The sequence below is a fragment of the Ixodes scapularis genome, unplaced genomic scaffold (genome assembly GCF_016920785.2).
Source record: "Ixodes scapularis isolate PalLabHiFi unplaced genomic scaffold, ASM1692078v2 PGA_scaffold0__279_contigs__length_252992795, whole genome shotgun sequence".
NCBI lineage: Eukaryota > Metazoa > Arthropoda > Arachnida > Ixodida > Ixodidae > Ixodes > Ixodes scapularis.
Genome location: NW_024609835.1, coordinates 215229054 through 215254801, shown reverse-complemented (window position 1 = coordinate 215254801; position 25748 = coordinate 215229054). Strand labels below are relative to the sequence as shown.

Genomic DNA, 25748 nt, shown 5'->3' with positions numbered 1-25748 from the left:
GGATAATTAATTAAAAATTGTTAATTAACTTTTTTAATTAGTGGAAATAGACATATAATTTCAGTTAGAAACTTGTAGAGCATCATCGAAAACCACTAAATCAACTATTTATGGAAAGATATAACGCCGGCGCAGCATTTTACAGCGTTCTGTAAAAACGCTCCATTTGGACGCGTTTCTAAATTTCGGTTTCTTATCGGAGCGCATCACCGCGCCCGCGGTCCTGCTCCCCAGTGGCTGAGACGCGCAACACACGTGCGCCTTACTTCCCTCCATTCTACGAGGGAGGCGAGGAGGTGGCTTCGCGTCGCCACCACCGGGGAGCAGGATCGCGGGCGCGTAGATGCGCTCCGATAAGAAACCGAAATCTAGAAACGCGTCCAAATGGAGCGTTTTTACAGAACGCCGTAAAATGCTGCCCTGGCGTTATATCCTGCTAAAAATAGTTGATTTAGGGGTTTTCGATGATGCCCAGCAATTTTCTAATTGGAACCATATGTCTATTTTCACTAATTAAAAAGTTAATTAAAAAAAATTAATTAATTAGCCGATCTATCGCAAGGATTAGACACCCACATAATGTCCGCCTGGCCGTATAACCCACCTGCACAAACCGCATTATTGTAGCTTTCACGTTTTTTTTTTAACAAATGTGTAAGAATAAAAAAAAAACACCCTGTATAAAAGAATACGCTTGGCCGTGGTTGAGCAATATTGTACGAGTAGCAACCTTAGTTAATATGAGTAGCATAATTAATTTTTGCTGCAAGGGTGATGTCTCTGTTAATCTGAAGTTTTATTTATCACCAAAATAAACTATTACAAGCGTGAGAATAGTTAAATTTTAACTTGACTCGAATTCAAATTTAATAGTGTAAAATCGTGGCCAAAATTTCGTTTAGGTAATTGAATACAATTAGAAATATTTTATTTTTAATGTTAAAAAAATTAAGAAAAATGGCGTAGATGGAAGAGAAAACTTTATTTTCCTGTAGTTCAATCACCACACATGTGTAGTGATTGAACTACAGTTTTACTATACTTTCATTACTTTGTTTAGTAATTTGCAAATGTATTTTATTATAATAACTTGGAACCGCCATGGCACAGATGGAAGAAAATGTTTGACAGTGGTACGAAAACAATACAAGAAGAAAAAACGTCTCTAACTGAGCTAAATATTTTATTTAGTCACGCTTTATATAGTATGTACATATCCACAATGTTTGTATATCCTGCTTTTTAAGGGCATGCACAAATAATCTACCTACACACAAAATAAGGCACTACTGAATCGCAACCCATAAACAAATTAAGTTTGTTAAGAAACTTCTGAAGTACTTTGCTTCTATCTCAGAAGTTTACAAACCTAGCAAACAGTCACCTAAACGTGACGCACAAACAAGCCGGCAAAGTTGAGCCAGCACTTTGAACCCCTGCCTCTGCTAGGCGGTCTTGATTTTAAAAAAAAGGAGAAACAAATTGGCACACACATTCTCACTTAAAAAGAAGGAAAAAAAAAGAAAAATCACAGTGTTCCAAGCGTGACACATAGACAAAGCTGAATGGTTGACCTAGCTCTTTGAACTCCGACTTATACTACGCAGTCCCAACTAACAAAAAAAACTCATTCTGACAAAAAAAAAAAAAAAAAAATAGCGACGAAGAAAAAAAACATAACACACAAAATAAAGTCGCACAAGTTTCTTAGAACTACTCTCTTATGTATTTTTCTTAATAAGAATGATTTCTTTTTGGTTGTACCTTTGTTAGTTAGATCTGTCTAGTAGAGGTCTGGTGCGAAGAGCTTCGTCAACCTTGCGAAGTTTTTCCTCATCACATTTTAATTAATCAGATTTTCGTTTTCATCTCTTTTATTTCTTAGTAGAATATAGTGTATTTTGGTTCTCTCTTTTTTAGTCAAAACCCTTTAGTAGAGTTCGTGGTGCAAAGCACCGAGTAAACATTGCAGCTTTAAGTGAAAAGACAGTGAGTGTGCAGGCGAGTTGAATTTGAGACGTCCCTTTCTGTGTCTGTTCCTTCTGCTAAAAAGTTGACACTTTCTTCCACCACAGTCTCAGGTGTTATATGACATGATTGCAGCTTTGTTTGAGTGTCATGCTTAAAGCCAATATTTTCTAGGATTGTTAACTATTTCGATCGAAACTAAGTAGTTTAGGAGTTATTGTTTAATTTAAAGTATGTTGTGCTGTGTAGTGTCTTTTTTGCGTAGAGGTTTTTGTGCTTTTGGAAACACAGAACGTTCCGCGGTATGAATATGCCTATCAAAAAAGATGAATTAATAAAATAATCAGATGAGTTATAGGCGCCTGCTCCTATTTCTTTACTATTGCCAAAATTGTACCTCTTCAGTCTGCCCGTCTCGGTTTAAAGCTATGGCATACTTCCACTAGCTCGTCTGCGTACTGAGTCTATTTTCGTAAATAATCTCTCTGGTTAAATGTAATTGTAGTTTTTATTTAAATGGTTTGTGGCCTCGGTAATTCAAGAATTTTTGTTAAAATTAATATACATTTTTTTAGGAATGTGTATGAATCTTATTAAATATAGTTTTAAGGCTGTATATAACTTAAAAAAAAAAAAAAAGCTGAAGTGGTTCCCACAAAAGTACGTTAGGAGCAACTTCTAGCATACATTTATCCCGTAATTTCAGATATAATTACAATGATTCCCCATAAACGTTACTAGACGCTAAAAAAGGCGAAAAACAAATGCCATACGGCACTGACTGCCCATTGGCGGAATCGGCGGGTACGTAATACTCGGAGCTCTCCCCAGCTCCATACATAAGCATCAAGTGATTTTTTGAGACGGGCATGTCATGATCTCGGATAAAAAATCAAAATCCCAAGGTTCAACACACCCAAGGGACCCTTGACATAACACCACACGCGTCTGAGCCGCCAGCGAAATGTGGGAAGAATCTCCGCAAAGAAGCCGGCAGTCGAGGAGAACCGTGGGGCACCCAACCCCAGTCGAGCAGCATGGCGTTCTTTTCCCATGTCGGAACCACGAACTATTACGTGTACTTATGTATTAATGTGGCATTACAACTCACAAAGGCTAAAATAGATCACGCGAGTTGCACTTGAATGATTTGTGCAGGTGGCACCATCGTCGTTCGGCGGCCAGCAGAGCGCACAGAAGCGCGCAATTCGGAATGTTCCTGGCTTTTCCAATAGAGACCTGGCTATGGTCGCATCGCGGCGCATTCATTGATGCGTTAGCAATAGTGCCTACATGACCTCAAAAAGCTGGCGCTTCGCGTCTGGGGCCAAAGCAGTTTAGAGGGAAGCGCACCGCGTAGAGAGAAGGAGAGTAGTGATGGACAAAGCCGAGATAGAGGCAACGTCACGGGCCGGAAGCCAATGCGAGCGCGGGAAACCGGTGAACTGCGAAAGCAACGTCAGACAGCGGATGCCGCTGTTAAGCGTTCAAGGCGGGCTAACAAAACAGAGGAGCGGAAGCAGAGCCTAGCTCGTCTGGCCGAAATGCTGCGCGAGAAGCCACAAGCCGAAGCGGGTCTGTGTGCGACAGAGCCTGGGACTAAGCGCACTCGGGGAGCCCGCTTCGCCGGAAATAATAAAGGAAGATCCATTGGTGGATCCTGAGAAAATGTGTTGGCATGAGCCTTGGAAAACGCTACACATATCTCCGTTAAAGAAGCGTGAAACGCTTACCCCGTTACGGAGAATAAAGGGGCAGCAAGAAATAGAAGAAGCAAAATTTTAAGCCGAAACAGTAAAGTCAAAGGGTCAGTTTAACGTTTGCCAAGAAGGGACGTGTGTGGCCTTTTCCATGGGTCATGCTAACGCCTTCCCTAAAGATCCACCAATGAATCTTCCCTTAATTTTGATATGGGTGAAGGTAATGAACATACCTTATATCAATCGAAAAGCGCAAAAACAACATGACTGTGCAAATAAATGGGCCATGAATCGCGGCTGATCTATTTGTGTGATAAAATTTCTACGAGCGTTTTTCTAGCTGTTTGGTGCACGTGATCAGTATATTTAGCGAGCATTTTATTGAATGGTGTTTGTCTGATCAATGTTTTGACGCCGACATTACGAAAAGTGAGGTAAATATATGACAAGTGCTCCTCTAAGGATTTTGATTTCTTGCTAGAGCCGTCCTTGCAACTTCCGATCTTTAATTAAGTGCTTATGATAGCTCATACTGAGTATGTTTTTTTATCAAGTTGTGCAAACAACTTAGATTAAAATGCAATCAAAGCATATCACTGAGTTTTATTTTATTAAATCATGCAACCGTTTGACAACAAAAATGCTTCACTGCGCCGAGAACGTTTACCAAAACAATTCTCAAGACAACCTAAATAATGTTTTATTTTCAAGAGACGTTGTTGAGGAGAATGCACAACGATTGGCACTCAGGCAGATTGCAGATGCTGCCAAAAGCTGGCAACAATCAGAAAAAAAATGGTAAAAATAACACAAATAAAGCAATGTGACACAAGGAAACGAATGTTGAAACACGCATGCCCAGACAAGACGATGTGGACGTTTATTTAGTAACCAGTAAACATGAGTGGCTACCGACCCTGCTATTCAAAAGACTGGTAAACATACACGCAAGTATAAAAAAGCAAACACCAGTTTTTGTTTTATCTTTCCTACCACATTGAGCCTGGCACAGATTTTACTTGTGTCGGGGGTTGTGCTCCTCGTCTGAAACATTTTAGGTGTCAGAAGCTGGTACTTAACTCCCTCTCACCGCAGTTAAAAAAAAATCTTATGTCACGCATTTTCCAACAAAACAATCTTATATATTTCTCAAACGCCTGTTTCTTGTGGCAGATGTGCTCCACTGAAAACCGGCAGTTTGTTTTGCCTGCATGGAAGCACCTTGTTAATGGACAAAGGAAGACTTTACAAAGTTGTGTTGTGCCTATGGAATCGCAAGAATGGTTGAAAACGATAAACATCACATTTCAAAACATGACAGACGGGAACTTTGTTTCGCATGTCGGCCTTCTTTTGGATGTAAGCCTTGCCTTACATGTGGCGGTCTCTGATGAGGAGCACCATTCTCATTCGCTGGGACTTCAGAAAACTAAAGCACTTCTTCAGGTCTGAAAGCTTCATCCGATCACCACTTTCCACTACCAAGTGAAATCATGACACATCCTGCACCACCAACCGAAGCCAGACTGCGAGCACATAACTGAAAACAAAGATTTAGTCTTCATATGTACGAAAAGAAAAAAAAATGACAAACTATATTTGAAAATGATTGTTAGTACGGATGTGTCTCCTAAATGAAGGATGCGTCCTCTACACACTTTTGTATAGCTGTTTTTTATTATACAACAGTGCAATGTGAAATCAGCTGTTTTTTTATATTTGGTTTTAGCATAAGTAAACCGATGACAGGAACATAATAATGATGGTACTCTCCTCGAAACAAAGCTGCGGTGGGTGTGTATTGGGAGGACTTAGGTGCATCGTGGCTTCATTTGTACACCACACCTGCATTTTTGTTTGAAGGATTGTTTGCATCACTTTTCTAATTTGTGAACGTCTTTCCAGGCAATAGCTTCATAACATTGTAATTTCATATGCCATTAATCCTATATTATAATAAATGTTCAAAGAAAAACCGTTGTAAATAGCGTGATATTTACTCCTACCGGCTAAAGCTACGGGTTAATGTTTTGTTAGAGCCGAGGTTGAGCACGGAGTATGTGCCAAACTTGGCAAAAGGCCCAGTCGAAGCTGCAGGACCTTCCCCTCCAAGCATCAGGATATGCGTCCTTGTCTCGTCCAAAAGGGCAGCTTGATCCTGGAGAGAAACCTGCAAAATAAAGTACGAACATACGTACATTGTTTATTTGTGTTGATATCTCAACCATCGAGCTCAGCGGCCACTATAGTGTTAGTGTCCTTGGCCACGTATAGTACTAAGCAGTAGGATGTAGACTAACGGCCTAGCCACGGAATTCAACAAGGATTCACTCCATCGCGAATTCCTATTAACGGCGCCCGCGAGCCCTTGAAACAGCACCTCATCACTGTTCCACGGCTATCAGCGCTTCACCACTGGGACAAGTAATTCTGACAGGCAGCTGCAAGAAAGGGGAGTTAGCCGCTTCTACGACAAACTTACGCCACTAGTGGTTTTCAAAGACCGGCACTTCCGGAAGCGCGGCGCTGAGGGAGTCTGCTGTTTGGCGACCAAGGACCTTGGCGGGATACTGGGAGCCGCGGAAGCCAGCCTGTTCTACGGGAGCGATACCGATGACGCATCCGAGAGAAGAAAAATATTTGCCGAGATGCGTGCGAGAGGCCCGCGAGAGGAACAGAAGCAGAACGAAAAGAACACAAATGCGTCTCAGAAGAGAACACTGACATGATGCTGCTGAATAAGAATATTGTACCACAGCCTCTTGTAAATATGCAATTAAACGAGTTCTATTCAAACAATATCACTACGTCTTCTCTTACCGACTGCCTGATGCACTACGCGCCACGTTTCGGCGGGACCAGGTGAACCCCGAGTCTTTCGAAGACACTCACTTTGCCGATGATAGCTGGCAGGGGGCGATAGTACTGTAGAATGAAGAACGTTCTGCAGCTAATAATTGTGGCGCAGATGCTGGCGAACCTTTCCGAGGATGCTGTGGGTTGGACCCTACGAACACGATAGCTGCACACAGCAGAAGGTTAAGGAGCGTGTGCTGATTCACCATATACTGATTAATCTAGAAGAGCTGCTTTGAAGCGCACTCCGATAGATCCACTGCTGTCCCCTCGCTCTCCCGAGGAATATGACTGCTCGCGTAGTGCTTTGGGCACGCCCAGAACAGGTCCTGCAGTCGGTCCTTCGTCAACAAGCTCTTCTCGTGAAACAAACGGCTGGGTTCTTTAATACTGCAATAAAAACTTCAAAGTATTTAGCCTCCTAATCATTTGATTGCAAGGGTGGGAGCTGTGTGATCTATAAATATAATCATTTTGAAAAGATACATTCAGTAAGAATGGTGCACCGATGTAAAAGTAAGGTCTAGTTTAATGTTAGTTCTCTAGTCAGATGTAACAAAAATGCAGAGGATGGTGCAAAGCTTCCTTTCAAAATCATAAGGCCGATGTGTTGTTCTAACTTTTTTGTTCAGATAGGAGGACTTGTCATCTAGTAACTCAAACTTCTCTCTATAATTTGAATACAGCATGCTTATATCTTAGTCCAGGGGTGGCCAAACCGCGGCTCGCGAGCCGCATGCGGCTCTTTGCTGGTCCAAGTGCGGCTCGCGGATCTCTCGTAAAGGGACCGCCCCCCCCCCCCCCTCCCCGCTCCCTTTCCGCGTTTCCCCAGGAAAAAAAAAGAAGTAAGGACTTCAGAATGAACCACACTGCAGCTTGCAGTTTGGCAGCCTTGTACTGCCATACGTACAGTAGTACAGCCTTGTGCCCCCATACGTAGAGTTAGACTCTGAACAAAAGTTAAGTTTGCCCTTCCCCCCCCCCCCCCCCCCCACGGCTCTTAGAAGCTCCGTGGTTTTGTTTGCGGCTCTTAGGCCAGGCCAGCCTGGCCACCCCTGTCTTAGTCAATGCATTTCGGGCTATTTCAACGTGGTTTTTAGCAGTCTCGAACATGCTTACCTCTCTCCGTGTTATTTTAAAGGGAAATATTCTTCGTCCTCTTTTCAGCTCACACAAGATTGATCGTTTCTGTCTGGCTCACAGGACTTTTCGTGGGTGCCCTCCGATTCAGTCTGGTTGGACGTATGTCAGGAGGTGCACAGTTGCCTTCTATCCATGTTTAGGCACCGATCTTGCATTTTGAAAACGACAATATGTATACAATTATATAGAGTATGCACAAAGTATATATTATGAATTTTAAATTTATTTAAACTAGAGCAATGTATCTGTAAATAATGAAACCAAAATTGAGCAGGCTGCATTTCTTAATTAATTACAAAATCTACGTACCAGTAAATAAGGCAGAAGCGTTTGTCTGAGCGTGTGTGTACGTCACCCTCGGCCCCAACGAGACTTGGACATGTACATCACTCGAGGACGACACTGGCCTACTTGGAGAGTCGGCATAACGGTCCGAATTGGGAGCACTGTAGCTCACGGGAACACCAATGTACAGACACGCGGTTTCTGTGTCTTCATCAGTCCTCTTGAGAGGCTTCATTGTTGGCTATGTTCGGTTAGGAACAGGATCAGAGAAGGTTTTGGATGGTGGGACGGTACAGCTGCTGGGGAGAAAAGCCTTCAGACAACCTTGAACGAAATGTGTGCACTTTATCAAGGGCAACTCCCTACTGAAAAAAACCATTTGAAATTCAAACGGGTGGCAAACTGGTCGCCCGTTTGAATCAAACTTGTCGATCCGTTTGGATCAAACGTGATTATGGGATACGGGTACCCGTTTGGAAACGGTACCCGTTCGAAACGGTACCTGTTTGATACAGGTGCCCGTTTGATACGGGTGCCGTATGGTATGAGTACCCGTTCGACATGGCACGTGACCACACGTTTGAACGTGCCATTTGAATTGGCAAGTTATGCGCTAGCCCTAAATGGGTATCGTCTGGGAGGTTGGTTATCTTAAACATATTTAAGACGTCCCGAAACTCATAAACGTATTTATAACATAGAGAAAACACGTAGAACAAATGCACTCGCGTAGGTGCTTGTAAGTGGACAGGGAAATCGACACAAAAGATTGTTTTCAATTCTCCTCGAAGTTTATTACCTCTTCTGTAGACAAGTACAAACGTGCAAGCGATCTGTGAACACTATACAGGTAGACTTTCGGGGAAATTATTCTCCTGGCTGCCGCGCGAATAGGCGCTGCATAATTCTTTAGATAATCTAGAAGAGTACGCGTAGAAGAACGGTCAATCGTTGCCAACACGTAGGTTGCAGTGCACTTACCATAACAATAGCGGACTTGAAAGATGTAATCCGTGATATTTGTCGACACGGTCAAAGCAGGACAACCACACAAACACAAACGAGAGGGAACGGCTCCTTGGAAGTTTCAACACGATGCGGCGCACAAGCTGTCATTTGCCGAACCCAACCAAACCGCGAGAATCTGCGACTTCTTTGAAGAATCGCTCGTTGCCGACATACACGTGGGTCTTTTCGAACACTGATAGCTTTGGTGCACATCCAATACGTTGTCGAGAGACATCCCAATAAGACCGCAGGGTTAGGCGACAGATTGAAGCAGGTAGGACGAGCGAACTTCGAGCAGCAACTGACAACAAGCAGACAAAGAAAAAAGCGGCTGCAAGGCGCGCCCTTCCGGATCTCGATGCTTATCAGCGTGTAGCTCGCGCGCTGCTGTGGGTCACGTGACAGGGGTGACAAGAGAGGAGGGAGGGGGCGAGGTCAAGGCGCTGGGACCACCGGGACAGCCCCTCTCCCTCTCCCCAGGCATTCCAGGGAGATGCGTTTTTGTAGTCCCGAAGAACAAACGCGCGCGCTCGAACTTTGGAAATGGCGGCCGGGCGGCCAGAAGCTGGGCTTGCGCCCGAGCGAAGAAAGTACTCAGCGTAAGCTCGTAGTTTGAGTGCTGCAACGGCGGGCGTGCTCTCGCAATGCTTGATGTTCTTGCAGCCGCGTGTACGCGTGCTACCTTCGCTGCGTCTTGAATTAAAGTGAAACGGAGTCTAGACGTACATTCTTTTACGCGGTCGCGTCTTCTGCGAGAGAGATTCGAGCTGAATAAGTAAATTGAGGCAACAAAGATGGACAAAGTATTAAAGGTCTGTCAAAAATATCGGCTCACCAACGTCGCGCGTTTACGTAAAACAAAAAAAAAAGTGTTATTTTTAGTTGCAGTATAATCGAAAATCAGCGCAATTGAAATATAAATATAATTACTTGCATTACGCGGACGATCTGAAATCAATGAACCGGCGCTCCCAGACTTCCGGAAAACATTGGCTGCCACGGCTGAAACGCTAGGTGTGCCCACGCCGCCTATCTGTACGTTCAGTATCTAACGGGCTCCGGAGAGCCGTTTGATTAAACCGGTGCAGTTTGCAACATGGCCGCCGGTTTGAGCAAACGTGCGACAACTTTGCCCAAACGAGTCGCCCATTTGCCCAGACGAGCGACCCGTTTGCCAAATAGGTGACCGTTATGGCTCATACGGGGGACCCCTTTGAGCCATACGGGCGACCCCTTTGACAAACTGGTGACCAGTATGGTTAAACGGTTACCGGTATGGACCCGTTTACTTTCATATGGGCGCCAAATTGTTTTTGTCAGTAGGGCTTTCTAAAGTTTTTATAGGATTACGGCCGCTGGACATGAACCATGGGAGTGAAAAAAATATGGGGATGATTACAAACTTGTGAAGTTCATGAGGGGTATACATTTTTACTCTGTAAATGTCACCGCTTTACGGTAGAATTATAAAACAAGGATAAACAACAAACCTGGTGTCCTTCGAGCTAATCTAAGTGAACATATTGTCCTACAGTTTTTTTATATATAAAAATAACAACAAGAGAAAAGATTGGTTGCACCCCAAATCGAGGAAACCCTTCATTCGACTGCGGGGCTTTCACCCGTGTTAACATTACCGGTTAACATGGAACAAAAATGTAGGAATGTACGCCACATATTCTGTTTTTAAACACTGCATTTGACTGTTTCCTTAACCGTAAATAGCTTGCCCGCCAAACTCGCGGATGCCTGGCTACTATTTTGACGACGACGTTATTACTGGGTCATGCCTTGACAGAGTTACGAAAACACACTCAAAATAAGGCTGTCAAATATGATCATTTGGCCATTCCACAGTAGCAAATGGCATACATATTGTAGAACGGTTAGCTAGTACAGGCAATGAGCGATTTTCTTTAACGGTTGAAACTCTACCATCAACACTTTTCCTGCAAGGCCATTAGTGTATATATGCGACATATTGATTTTTGGGTGGCAAAAAGCGCTGCCATGATCCAGAACTGCGAGTCGCGCCGCAAATATGAAGATATTGCTGGGATACATGGCAGTAAAAATAAAAGCGCGCAGCCAACACCTTGATGCATATTGCTCGGCGAATCTCCTTCGTTCTCACGTTAAATTAGAGTGGTAAGCAGGTGACATATGGCGTACGTCAGAATAACAGTCTCACTTATTATGAACATCTTGACTTAGACGACTTTTTCTTTAGTTTGGGCGCTATTTGGAACAATGACAAACAATTCTTCTGTGCAGTGAAATCGACGTATTGAGAGGGCGGACGTTTTCCTCATGGGCAAGTGACTCCTCAACAACTCCTCTAAAACAATCGAACGGTGCTTCGATACAAGAAAATAACTGTCTTTACGCAGTCACCATGAATAACTGAAATTAAAAGAAAAAAAAATTAAAGACATTTGCAAATTCCTGTAATGCGAAATTAGACCGCAGCTTTTGAGGAGGAGAGGAGAGTACGGAGGGAAGGAGCTCCTTCTCTCACCTCCTCTTCCCCCATCCTCCTCCCCTTCTGTTTCTCATTTCCTCCTCCGTACCGCCCTCTCCTCCTCCTCCATACCCTTCCCTCCTCCACTGTTTTCCGGCTCAATCTGACACAAATATTCACGGCACGTGACCTCAACACCACTTTAGTTTCCCCGCTAAATTTAGTGGAGTAAATGAGGTACCATTACTTGGTGTCACGTCACCTATGAACAATTTCAGTTTCTCCACTAGATTTTTGCGGAAACATTGACGTCATGTGACCCCAACACCAATTCAATTCCCCACTAAATTTAGCGGGGAAACGAATAACTGTTGAGTGCACGGGGCGTCAGTTTTCCTCACTGATCTCTAGACAATTGCTGAATCGCGTTTGCCCGCTCCGCGAATGCGGCCACTGGCGGCCATCTTTTTGGTAGAGTTATATTACCTGTAGCAAAGGTGCAGCTGTCGCAGCCACTACCATCTACCCATGACAGACAGCGTTGTGGCAGTTTTGGTGGCAGGCTGCCATCAAAATAACGTGGGTTATATTTCGTGTTTTATTGAAATTGTTTGACGAAACATGTTTTTGAAACCCGGCGTGAACGGTAGCCCGGTCCTTGAGGACCCGGTGAAACATTCATGAAATCGCAGCACCGGTAAAAAGCATCACAGCATGCATCGAAAGTCGCATCGAAAGAAGCATCGAAAGCAGACGCCGGTACGGAGTTTACTTTCGATGCGAGCTGCGCTGCTTTCACCCGGTGCTGCGCTTTCGTAGAACTTTCGCCGGGTGCTCAAAGATGAGGCTGCCGTTCGCGCCGGGTTTCAAGAATCTGCTTCGTCGAACAACTTCAATCAAGCACAAAATATCACCCATGGTACAGTGTACTAGATCTACGGCTATTATACGGGAGCCTGCCGCCATGGCGCTGTCCGCCATATTACTATGATGGCTGGAGATAATATAACTCTACCAAAAAGATGGCCGATCGTGGCCGCATTCCCGTCCATAGGCGGAGCTGGTCAAACGCGATCCAGCAAATAGACATAGAGATCAGTGGGTTTCTTGCTAAATCCAGCGGAGAAATTGAATATGTCTGCTAAATCTAGCAGAAAAGCTGAATTTGTCCGTTAAATTTAGCGGAGAACTGGATTTTTCCACTAAATTTTGCGGAGAATTGTGTGGGTGTTGAGGTCACGTGACGTAAATATTTCTGCTAAATTTAGTGCGGTTACGCCGACATCCACGCAGACGACGACGACGCGAAACTCGGAAACGGGCGCCTAAGAGCTGCGCTCTAAGATACCGAATCGGCAAGCACGAAGTTCTCAGTTAGGCAAATTTACAAAGTTAAAAACACCAACGTGAATAAAGCATGGAAGATTAAATTTATAGTGCTCACCTTCATCCGTCTTCTCTTCGGTGATACTCACCGTGTGCACTGGGGTTGTGGCCTCTGTGCGAACAATATGGTAGATACGGCGTCCTTCTTCAAGCGCGACTTAAAGTTCAAGTTTAAGTTTAAGTTGACGCTTAAAGTTCGAACAAGAGCCACACTTTGTTATCGTAGATTCCGGAGGAAAATGCGCGGAACAGAGCACGCTGCACTTTTTGTGCACAAAGTGAACCCTATTTTAACGCTCAGTCCCAATGCTTGAAAATCTTCGAGTCGGAAGGGAAAGTATAAAAGTGAAATGGGCCGCCACTCACGAGAAAGGTTTCTAGCAGCCGACAGCCACAAACAAGATCGGCATTACCACACCCGCCATTAGCACAAAAATTCGCAAAGTCCGCGCGCTTGGGCGCGTGCCCTGGAAGCGATCCATAGCAAAAACAACGCCAAGGCAAACAGGCAAGTCAACAACGAACGAAATGGCGAAACAACCCAGCAGACGCGGAAACACGGAAACAGCTGTCGATCCAGCCAAGGAGGCAGAGACGCAGATAGCGGAGTAGAGGGGGAGGTCTGCTATGACGTCATCCGAAGTCACATTTTCTCTCTCTAGTGTTTTCTTCCTCGCACCAACATCCGCAGGGGCGGGGCTTCATCGCTTACTTGAACACTATTTTATGACTGCACGGCGCATCCAACTGAAAAATTGTTTTGATTACGGGATCTAGGGGGGGGGGGGGGGGGGCAGATGGAGATTATTAAAGCTTTTTTTATTTCAAATGCAGCACCACCCTACTGAAAAAAACCATTTGGCGCCTATATGAAAATAAACGGGTCCATACGGGTGACAGTTTAACCATACTGGTCACCAGTTTGTCAAAGGGGTCGCCCGTATGGCTCAAAGGGGTCCCCCGTATGAGCCATAACGGTCACCTATTTGGACAAACAGGTCACTCCTTTGGCAAACGGGTCGCTCGTCTGGGCAAATGGGTCGCTCGTTTGGGCTGATGGGTGACTCGTTTGGGCAAAGTTGTCGCACGTTTGCTCAAACCGGTGACCATGTTGCAAACTGCACCGGTTTAATCAAACGGCTTTCCGGAGCCCGTTTGATACTGAACGTACAGATCGGCGGCGTGGGCACGCCTAGCGTTTCAGCCGCGGCAGCCAATGTTTCCGGAAGGCTGGGAGCGCCGGTTCATCGATTTCGGATCGTCCGCGTAATGCAAGTAATTATATTTATATTTCAATTGCGTTTATGTTCGCTTATACTGCAACTAAAGCTAACATCGTTTTTTTTTGTTTTTACGTAAACGCGCGACGTTGGTAAGCCGATATTTTTGACAGAACTTTAAGACTTTGTCCATCTTTGTTTCCTCAATTTACTTATTCAGCTCGAATCTCTCTCGCAGAAGACGCGACCGCGTGAAAGAATGTACGTCTAGACTCCGTTTCACTTTAATTCAAGACGCAGCGTAGGTAGCACGCGTACACGCGGCTGCAAGAACATCGAGCACTGCGAGAGCACACCCGCCGTTGCAGCAGTCAAACTACGAGCTTGAGCTGAGCACTTTCTTCGCTCGGGCGCAAGCCGAGCTTCTGGCCGCCCCGCCGCCATTTTAAGGTTCAAGCGTGCTAAAATGCGCGCGCGTGTTTTTTTTTTTTTTTTTCGAGGTTACAAAAACGCATCTCTCTGAAATGCCTGGGGAGAGGGAGAGGGGCTGTCTCTGTGGTCCTCGCCCCCTCCCTCCTCTCTTGTCGCCCGTCACGTGACCCGCACCCCCGCGCGAGCTACACGCTGATAAGCATCGAGATCCGGAAGGGTGCGCCTAGCAGCCGCTTTTTTCTTTGTCTGCTTGTTGTCAGTTGCAGCTCGAACTTAACGCGTCCACCTGCTTCGATCTGTCGCCTAACCCTGCGGTCTTATAAGGATGTCTCTCAACAACGTATTGGATGTGCACCAAAGCTATCAGTGTTCGAAAAGTCCTACGTCTATATCGGCAACAAGCGATTCTTCGAAGAAGTCAGGAATTCTTGCGGTTTGGTTGGGTTCGGCAACTGACAGCTTGTGCGCCACATCGTGTTGAAACTTCCAAGAAGCCGTTCCCTCTCATTTGTGTTTGTGTGGTTGTCCTGCTTTGACCGTGTCGACAACTATCACGGATTACATCTTTCAAGTCCGCTATTTTTATGGTAAGTGCACGGCAACCTACTTCTTGGCAACGATTGACCGTTCTTCTACTTGTACTCTTCGAGATTATCTATATAATTATGCAGCCACTATTCTCGCTGCAGCCGGGCGAATAATTTCCCGAAAGTCTACATTCATAGTCTAGAATTACCTCGGTTTGTGTTTGGTTTGCTCTCTTCTCAGTTGTATAAAAGCTTAGAGTGCCTCTTACATTTCACAGATCGCTTGCACGTTTGTACTTGTCTACAGAAGACGTAATAAACTTTGAGGAGAATTGAAAACAATATTTTGCGTCTGTTTTCCTGTCCATTTGCAAGCACCTACGTGAGCACATTTGTTCTGCGTGTTTCCTCCATGTTATAAATAGGTTTATGAGTTTGGGAACGTCTTAAATAAGTTTAATATAACCAACCTACCAGACAATCCCCGTTTAGGGCTAGCGCATAATTTCCCGATTCGAATGGCACGTTCAAACGTGTTGTCACGTGCAAGGTCGAACGGGCACCTGTATCAAACGGGCACCTGTATCAAATGGGTACCGTTTCGAGCGGGTACCGTTTCAAACGGCTACCCGTATCCCATAATCACGTTTGATCCAAACGGGTCCACAAGTTTGCACCCGTTTGATTCACCAGTTTGCCACCCGTTTGAATGTCAAATGGTTTTTTTCAGTAGGGCACATAGGTTTATGTTTAACCATGCACATAATGTCCCCCCCTCCAACACACACAAAAAAAAAAATTACAGGACTTTTTGTTTCTAGAATGACCGAACTATGCATCGCCGAACGCTTATTTTTTTTCTCATATAGAGCTCTTCTCGTCTGAACCAGATTCACGAGTTAAAGGACTAACCGTTATCCTATTTCTAACTTAAGAGTTTTTTTCTAAAATTTTCGAATGCGAAATGGCGCCTACCGAGTTCTCGTATAAATGGAGCTGAACGTCGCCAGTTACCGAAAAGTGGCGAAAACGGTCCCGGTCATCCCAATAAAAGAAAAATGAAAAAACACAGATAAATTTAGATTGAGATCACGGTTATTTCTGGAAACTTGGCATCGGTTCCTGACTGGTGGAACAATATTTTGGCTGTGAATGAGCGTTCGGCAATACGTAGTTTCCTCTGCTGTAAAATAAAAAGCACAAATATTTCCTGTTTCTTTTCTGTGTCTTTTTTTTTTTTTTTGGGGGGGGGAGGGAGGGAGGTTAGATTCTTTTTTGTTTTGTGGTTAGTTTTATGTTTGGTGTTCTACCGCAAAGGCATTCAGACTTTTGAAAAGCACATGAAAAATAGATATTGAACATTGTACAACTGCTTTTGCATACTTTTGTTACGCTGGGGTTTTGTTCAACAAGTCATTGATAGTCGAAAATGGATCAAGCGTCTCTCCCTTTGCCATTCTGGTAAGTTGTGGGGATTTAAAAAGGACGAAATTGTGCCAGGCCCACGGATTCAAGGCTGTGCAACTGTCAGAGCCACAGCATCCGAAGAGTGAAGAGAAAATGCTCGACATGAGGCGACAGTTCTATTTATTATCATAATGGAGAAACAAGTAATATCTTTGCAACATGCACATCGTATGTTTTATCAAGACTCATTTTGGGCAATAACATATAAGCGTTTGATTTTTTTTTTTGCTGCTCACGCACACTAGCAATCTCGTTCACTTTAAACCACGCTGAAAAAACGGAAGCAACCTTGGTGGTGCAGTAGATTATAAACAGCTGACTCGTGTCATATACAAAAATCAACTCTCATATTACTTAAAGACCGCCGTACATTTCGCGCTTTCCGCTTTATCGTGTTTTCTTCTCTCCTGCCCTCCATCCCTCCCTTCACCGCCATCCGCCACCTGTTTACCACCCTCCCCCGAGGGACCAACACGGAGAATGGATTAGGAGACGCCGCCGTTAATCCGGCTTAACCTGCCGAAGGGGGGGTCTGCTGCTTGACTAAAAATTATTTCGCTGCTCGAAAAAGAAAACACCGCGGGCAGTGATTGAGTGCGCTTTGCGGATGCGCAACGCTACGTCCGCCTTGAACAAGCTTATATGGATTCGTTGGACCAGCATTTTTCGAAGCACGGCAGGTTTAGTGTAGGTCCTATCCAGTCTTGTACACGTTACTAAAGAAAAGTAATCGATTACAATTACTATTACTCTTGGCTAAAAAGTATTCGATTAGATTACTTGATTACTCGACGGCAAAAGTAATTGGACATTACTTAAAGAAGTAATCGTTACTTTTCCGATTACTTTATTGTGTGAAGACACATCTTTAGCGCTCATAACAATGAACTACTTCCAACCTATACTTCACATTTGCACAAGTATTGAAGAAGAAAAACTGGCTCTTTCTTCGTGGTTGTTTCACCTTCACAATGCAGACAGAAGCATAGAATTCGTTTGAAGACGTTTAATGATTTGGGCGTTCGCCAGTGTGTGTGTGTGTGTGGGGGGGGGGGGGGGGGGAGCGGAGGGGATTCTAGATCTTGTTAAGCTTGAGCAAGGGTTGTCGCTCAAAGTTTGCGTCGCTCATTTTATTATTCACATGTGGATGAGCTCGCATGCTATACAAAAGAGCAGCGGCTCTAGGATTTGAAACGGATAATGCGTAGTATCTATTAGCGGAAGAGATCGCCCCGACCACTTCTCAACTCGAAACATTGCTTGTCACAAAGACCACGTAGGGGAAATGGGGAAATATTTCAACTGCCTTTGTTATATTTTGCATCCGCTTTAGGCATTCTTCGGTTCTGGTTCTCCTACGGGCTGCGAGTAGGTACCCAAAGCAGGATTTTTTTTTTATTTTTTTATTTCTGTGTGTGTGTGCGTGAGGGGGCTAGTTTGAACGAAGGACTCACAACGCTACATTCTGCTTCCTCAAACTTAGCCCTGAATGGCCTTTGTCACGCACTGGAGCTTCCCACTTTCAATCCTAGCTCGAAAAAAAAAAAACAAAAAACAAAAAAAAACGGACATTCCACAGAAACTGTACATACAAAGAGATTGACATATCGTTTCCTGCAGCTCCGCAAAAATCTTTCTTTTTCCGTTCGAAAAAAAAAAAAAAAGCCAATTTTATTTTTGTCATTTAATAAAAAAAAAGGCGTGTGCCGGGGGGGGGGGGGGGGGGGTCCCGTGGACAATTTGTAACGGTTACAAGTAATTTGATTACTTCAAAAAGTAATCAGATTACTCTTGTGATTACTGCCTAATAAACGTAATCAACTGATTACAAAATTACTCCAAAAAGTAATCGATTACAAGTAATTTGATTACTTGTAATGCGTACGGTACAAGTCTGGTCCTATCATAGGGTCTTCCAAGACCTTCCTGTCCGTCACAAGCTCAAATGCTTTGTTTGATGCTATTAGTGAATTATACATTGTTTTGGATATTTCGTAGTCGGCTCCCAGACACTTTATCGAACGCCGTTTTATTGACGCCGTTTCATGAAAAAAAAAGCACGTTTCATTCAACAAATATTAGACAGTTCGCGATGAAAGTAAAATGATACATCCTTTTTTTTAATTTGGGTATTTAACTAATAAAAATAAAATTAGAAAATTTTGGTTGTGACTTTATCTTACTTACAATGAACAGTGTACCGCCTCACGCAATTGCGAAAAGGGAGCTGTACAACACTGAGTTCTAATGCATTCGATGAAAAGGCGTTCAACGAAACGACTTCGATGACAAGACATTCGATATAACGGCGTTTCAAGAAATTTTGAGAAACGGCTTCGATGAAACGGCGTTCCCTGAAATGCCTGGTTCAACTCATGGTTATTGGTAGTAGGCGTTGCAATTATTCAATGGGTGCTTATACGTATATGTGCCGTTCTTTCTGACAGCAGCGTCTTACCAGCGGTAGCAGTGATGGATGAAGCATCAGCCTATTCTTCGTTCGTTTAAAAAAAAAAAACGTTTGAGCGATGGAACAGAGAGGGAGTATACCTGCACCAGAAAAAGCTTCCGCAGAACTATAAACCTGACATTTTCCTGCGAGGAAGAAATGAGCAACTTTCATGAGATGCTGAAAAAGGCGAAGCATGCACACAAGGATGAACCGTTAGCTATACTTCGTTTCAGCTTCCGTCCGAGCGCAGCCAAAGCTACGTGTGGCCGGAGCCAATCACACGCCGGCAATAGGTCACGCCCTCTCGCCTGCACTTTTGTATCGCTCCACGGCGTCGCTGGTTGTCAACGCCGCCCGCGCTCGCCGAGTATTTCGTCTGCTACAGGTGTATCAACGGTATCGTCTGCTACAGGTTTAAAAAGTGCCCGTTCACGTTCTGAAATTTAGTCACAGGGGATGTCAGTACGAAAGCTAGCCACTGGCGTCTGTGTCCGAGCTTTCCATCTGTTCGGCATTTCGGAATAGTTTCGAGATGTAAGTGTACACATTGCAAGGTGCCGGATGACCCGGCCGTTGATGTTTCCTTGTAATGTCTCGACATACGAGGGCTCGAGGAGCAGTCCTTTCCAGCAGCTTCTCGGCGTTCAATGTGGTCGGTAGGTAAAGGTGGGCCCTGATTTCGCCGCGTTTCAGTGAATTGTAGTGGCCAGGACGCTTTTTTTATTTACAACGCATTCGCGGTACAACGTGGTCGGAGTCACCTGCCAAATTTGAAAGTAGACATCGATCACGACCACTCGCGCCTGACGCCCAAACGTGCCTTTGCGAAAGGATGTTCTGAAGCGACTCGGTGAGAAAAGCAGCGAAGCACATCATTCGGTTATTATTGGAACGAAATCACACAGAAGAACCGAGCGCTGAAGCCGTGTTGCCAGCGGATGTACGAGTTTTCCCCAAACCACATTCATTTACATTTAATAATCAAAACATAAACTTCAGATATTTAATTCATTTCGTTGCAAATCATTCTCAGCAGTACACATATGAAATGTTGTGCTATGTTTACGCACAAAACAGATATTTTAAAGATATTACTTTTGCGGACTACATTGTGGTGCGCAGGAATGCCCTTCCTGAAGTTGTGAACCGCCCCTCAGCCTTTGGCTGCGCTCGGACGGAAGCTGAAACGAAGTATAGTGTCATCACAAAAGCAGCACAGATGCTGGTTGATGATGAGAACCGGCGAGTGAACAAGGCTGCTTCACTAGTGGAAGAGAGGGCCAGGGAGGAACCATCGCTTTTACTCTGCGACTCGTCAACACTATCCAAGATGGTCAACGTTGTCCAAGATCATGTTCCGAGGTGTCCAGAAGATGCCGTAATCATCAAGGTGACACCAAGGGGATTCGCAGCTTGCCTAGAATTGAGATCCCATGAACATACTTTAGTTTTAGATACGAGCTCCAGTTGCACACCGTTGCACACCGTTGCCTTCGTGTGCAGCGGTTTGCCGGGAACTCAATTTGAAAAGTTTTGCTTGTTCAGTGGAGTCCGATATTCACGTGGAACACTCGACAAGCTCACTATACTGATTGGTGCTGCAGTGGAGATTTCAATGTTGGAGTCATTCACAACCGCTCAGGAAGAGGAAGCGAGATCAACAGATCAGCCAAAATCCTCGACGATATCGCTGAGCATCGAAACAGACGCCAGGCATGCCTGCAGAAAAAATTCGTTCTATACTGACGTTATTGCCCTAGGGCAAAAGACACACAAGGCGGTGGGGATTGTACATATTACCAAGAAAGAGGAGCCCACATCACAAAAACACGAAGCCGTTGGAACGCGAAAGCTCTACAAGTACTTTGATGAAAGGAACATTTCCGTTACTGACCACTCGCATGACAGCAACGCGACGGTCAACAAGATTGTCAGAGAGCGTAATGGGACAACGAACTCCAACGACAGATGGCACGCCGCCAAAGGAACGCCAAAAGGAATGAAGACGATAGCGTTTGGCCCCGAGAAAAGTGAAAGTAAGACGTGGCACCCTGAGCTTTCGGAGAAGTGCAAGTTGGTAAGGAACCATGTATATTTTGCTATGGCAACGTGCGATGGTAGCGCTACCAAACTGAGGACGAAGCTGCTGAACTGCGTTGACCACTGTTGTGGACGACGTTCCAACTGCCTGGAGGACTCTCCCAGTAAGACGGCGGCGCATGTTCCGAGTACGTTGTTGACCCAAGATCCAGTCGCAGAGAATCTCCTCTCTTCTTTTTTGAGATCTACAACAGGTTTCAAGAATGCTGGGGACTACGTCCAAGCAACAGACACCTACCACTTGGAGTCCTTCAATCACACCATAGTGATCTACATAGACAAGCGAGTTCATTATATGGACCGCTAGCTCCTACAACCTCAGACACGATCTCGCAGTCCTGGATTGGAATGAGCATGTCGGTCGGCAGTATACGTCGACGTACTTCGTCGAGGACGCCTGTCATCATGATCGGCAGGGGAAGGGGGGGAAGAAAAAGTACACGAAAAAGAAGTATAAGTCGACGTATACTTCTTTTTCTCCGAACCTCTTAGTCGCGCTTTGAGGCCCCTTGGCATTCGAAATGTTTTCAAGCCATACAGAACTATTGGAAATTCCGTTTCCAAACCGAAGGACCCAACCCCGGCGAACGTCCAAAAAAACGTTATCTACAAGATCCCCTGCAGTGACTGCCCAGCGTCCTACATTGGTGAAACCGGACGGAGGAGAGACACCAGACTCAAAGAACACAAGCGTGACGTTACGTACGCATCCCACGCGACGCGACTGAAGACTGAACTGGTGGACCATGCGTGGACAATGGGGCATTCTTTCGACTTTCCGGCCGCGAAGACCTTGGCGAGGGAGGACAGATGGGGGCCCCGAAAGCTCCTAGAATCGTGGTTTGTTCCCAGGGACACATCCGTGTGCAACAAAAACCGCGGCCCTCTCCACGAAGCTTACACGTACATTCGTGATAAATAGGGGTGACTTGAGGTTCAACCTTGCATTTGCTGTGTAACTACTGATGATGCCTCCCGCATGTGAGGCGAAACGTCTAATGAAATTGTTTTTTCTCTTATGTCAAGTCGGTGTTCTTATTTTAATTATGACGTCTCCCGGCTTTTGGAGTATTTTTGAAAGAGGTTTAGGTATGACCATCATCTCGCGACTAACTCTTGCAGAACTATCGTTGGTGAACATTGCTGAAATGTTACGGGAGGAAAGTTATTTTTAATATATGAAACCAAAAATACTAAAAATTTTAGCACGTATATAAGAGAGGTAGGAAAAAAGAAGCGGAATAGTAGCGTGGTACCGATGCGAAATAGTTCTGGCTATACGTGTGATTCAATTGAAATTGCCAACATGTTTGCTGAGCATTTTAAATCATGTTTTTCATCAGCATCTGTCCCTGACAATAACGCGACGTGCCATGGCACATCTGATTTTCTGTCTTTTATCCCAACTGACGAACCTGAAATCAGGGAAAGCATTCGTAATATGAAATCGAAGCTGTCTGCTGGTTCAGATGGAATTCCAAGTTTTATTGTGAAAGGGTGTGCCGAACTGCTAACTCCTGTCTTATTACACATATTTAATTTATCGATACATTCAGGAATATTTCCTTCTATCTGGAAACGCTCTGTTGTTGTTCCGATTAATAAAGCAGGGGACCCTAGTACTGTAAACAACTATCGTCCCGTTTCATTGTTGTGCAGTTTTTCCAAAGTTTTTGAAATGATAATGCATAAACGTCTGTACAGGCACTTTAGACATAAAATGAACCCAGAACAACATGGATTTCTGAAGGGTAAGTCAGTTGAAACCAATCTATGCTCTTTTTTAGATTATGCCGTTCCATTGGTTTGCAACCGCGAGCAAGTCGACGTAATATACTTTGATATGACGAAGGCATTCGACAAGGTTAATCACAGCACACTTCTGACGAAACTAGATAGCTATGGTTTGTGCTTGACTTACTGCCAATGGTTCAAAAGTTATCTTACATGTCGTACAAATTATGTTCGTGTGTCAGGATCCATGTGCGATTATTTTTCATCGCCTTCTGGAGTACCCCAAGAAAGCAACCTGGGTCCACTATTATTTTTGATGTTTGTGAATGACATTTCGCTCTGTGCGAAAAATTTAAAAGTGCTCTTGTATGCAGATGACATCAAACTGTTTCGACGTGTACAATCTCACTCCGATTGCGTACTTCTTCAGGAGGACGCATTGCAAATTTCACAGTGGTGTGCAAAGAATTATCTTCCACTGAACGAACAAAAAACAAGAACAATGTCTCTCACTAGAAAGCGTGATTCGCTTGCATTCTCCTACACAATAGGTGGCAGCGTCATCACCCGAGTCTCCGTCATTCGTGATCTTGGAATTTTTATTGATTCATCGTTAAATTTTAATCATCACGTTTTAACTATCTGCAACGCCTCTTTTAGAAACCTTGGGGCGATATCTCGTTTCACGAGAAAGTTTTCTTCGCCTGTTTGTCTTGTGCGTTTATTTTGTTGCCTAGTGCGTACGAAGCTGGAGTATGCTTCTTCTGTATGGAACTGCATTAACCTCACTGCATCATGCTGTATTGAGCGTGTTCAAAAACGCTTCATAGGCATAATTTACGACAGATATTTCGACCGTACTTGCTACTACAGCTACGAACAATTACTTAAAAAACTTGGGTTGTGTACGTTACTCGATAGAAGACGATTGCGTGATCTAATGTTTTTACATAAGGTTGTAAACGGTGCTGTTGACTCACCAATTTTGTTAAGCACTGTTTGTTTTCACGCTCCCTTGCGGTCCAATCGATTTCAAAGTCCTTTTTACCCGTCTGCTTTGAATGTCGCGTCACCACTAACAAGAATGCAACTTGAATTTAACAAACTGGATCAATCTGCTGTAGATATCTTTAGCGATCTGATTGTTTTTCGACATAGGCTTGAGTCAATTATTTGTACATAGTCACGACCTTGTTTTGTTTCCTGCATGTATCCTTGATGACGAGCGGTGTACCACTATTTAGGCCTTGTGCTGTTCTTGGACACCCAACAAAATAAAGATTATTATTATATACTCGGCGATACCCTAAGCAAATGAACCGCCCCTCAAATGGAACTATTGGTTTAATTACTTTAATAGGTCCTGTGGTAATTGTAACTGGTTGGCTTGACTCGTGCATGAATTTTATGAATGATCCCCTGTATGCCCCTAAAATACTACATGCGGCCATTTCCCGGCAGAAAACTAAGGAGAGCCAATCCCTGCAATCTTCGGCGTTATCTCGGCCAACGAAATTATTACAACATAAGGCCTCAATCAAGCTACTGAATAGTTGATTATTTCAATATGAGGAAAACCTCAATTTATTTCTTATCAGGTCCGCTTCTGTTTTTAATCAGTGTTTTAAGTAATAAGCTTGAATATTATTTGATTGAAAACCTAAATGTCCAAGACCAGCGAATTGTACTGATAGTGCAAGCTCGTAATAAATTATTTTCATTTTAGTTTCACCCAGAAGATCGGCCGCCTGGTCCTTGAAACTGCAGCCTTGAAGGAGTCCAGCCAAGCAACGGACGAGTCCATCACTGAAAATGGCTCCTGAAGTCAAGGTGTACCTTGCTCTAATTGCTTTGTGTCAGAAATCGTGACCGAAAACTTGAGGCAGCGTAGCAGCTAGAAGTAATGCTCCTAAAATAAATGTCAAATACGCTCACGAGTTTATCCTCAATTCCATTAGGGAGTTCATTTTCCGCTCCGGTCAACGTCTTGCCACTGCACATGCGCGCCACGCTACACCTGGAAGTGGATAGGGCCCCTCAAATGCGCTGACGTACTGTTGTTTACCCCTCATCTCAACCAGTGCCGCCGTGTGCTTTCCTGCTTCGTCACTGCCTGCTCTTTGCGCGTTCTTTATGTTGCCCGTGCACTGGCGTTCCCCTTTCTTGTACTCACTTTTTTCCCCAGTTCCAAGCAAAACAAGTTCTTATGCGCGAAAAACAATTTTGTTTCACTTGCACGCCGTGTATTTAATAACGTTACTTCTTTTTTTCAGCCCCTGAAACCCTGCCCATCACCTGGTTGTCCAAAAAGTCAAAGACATAACGACGGCAGCGTATTGAGACAGATTAAAATAAAATGTACATAATATTTATAAGGACACCGTTGTCTTCATTGCTTGGCTTCCAAATTTTTAGCGCTGCAAATAGTCGTAATCAAAATTATTTTATGAATGAAAACCCCTCGGCCTGCATCGAACCCAAGTTTATGCTTACGTGAAGCATAGTTCGCCGCGGGAGCGGCTCGAGTCACTCTAAACTTTTTTTGTTTTTTTCAACGCGGGTTTTGCGTTTCAGTCTAGCTGAGGTACCACTGGCAGAACACGAATCGCATACTTGGAAGGTGTATACCGTTATATGTTCCATCTGAAAAATCATATAGCTGGTTGAGTGAATTCAATACTATCGTGTTCGTTGAAGCTCGATTTGTTGAATCGAACTTCAAGAAATCACACGCACCCATTCTATGTATTCCTGTTTACCCAGTCATAGTCGTTCCTATTACGGTGCAATATGAGTACAACTAACGGCAGTTTATGCAATGTTGACGCTGCACAGCCGTGATCTCACGGTTTTAGAGGCGCTATGGAACGAACACAAGACTCGCTACAATTTCGGTTCACTGATTGATTCCTGTTTCCCCTCCGTTACGTCACACGAGTAAAGTGATTTCTGTCTGCGAAATTAGGAACACAAAAATCAAAATATCATCACGGTAATAAAACAAAGCGA

The 25748-nt window shown here is 44.2% G+C and overlaps 1 pseudogene; it reads left to right on the top strand.

Moving 5' to 3' along the window:
* The first annotated feature begins 21006 nt into the window (after window positions 1–21006).
* Window positions 21007–24562, top strand: LOC120848594 (annotated as a pseudogene).
* Window positions 24563–25748: the final 1186 nt, after the last annotated feature.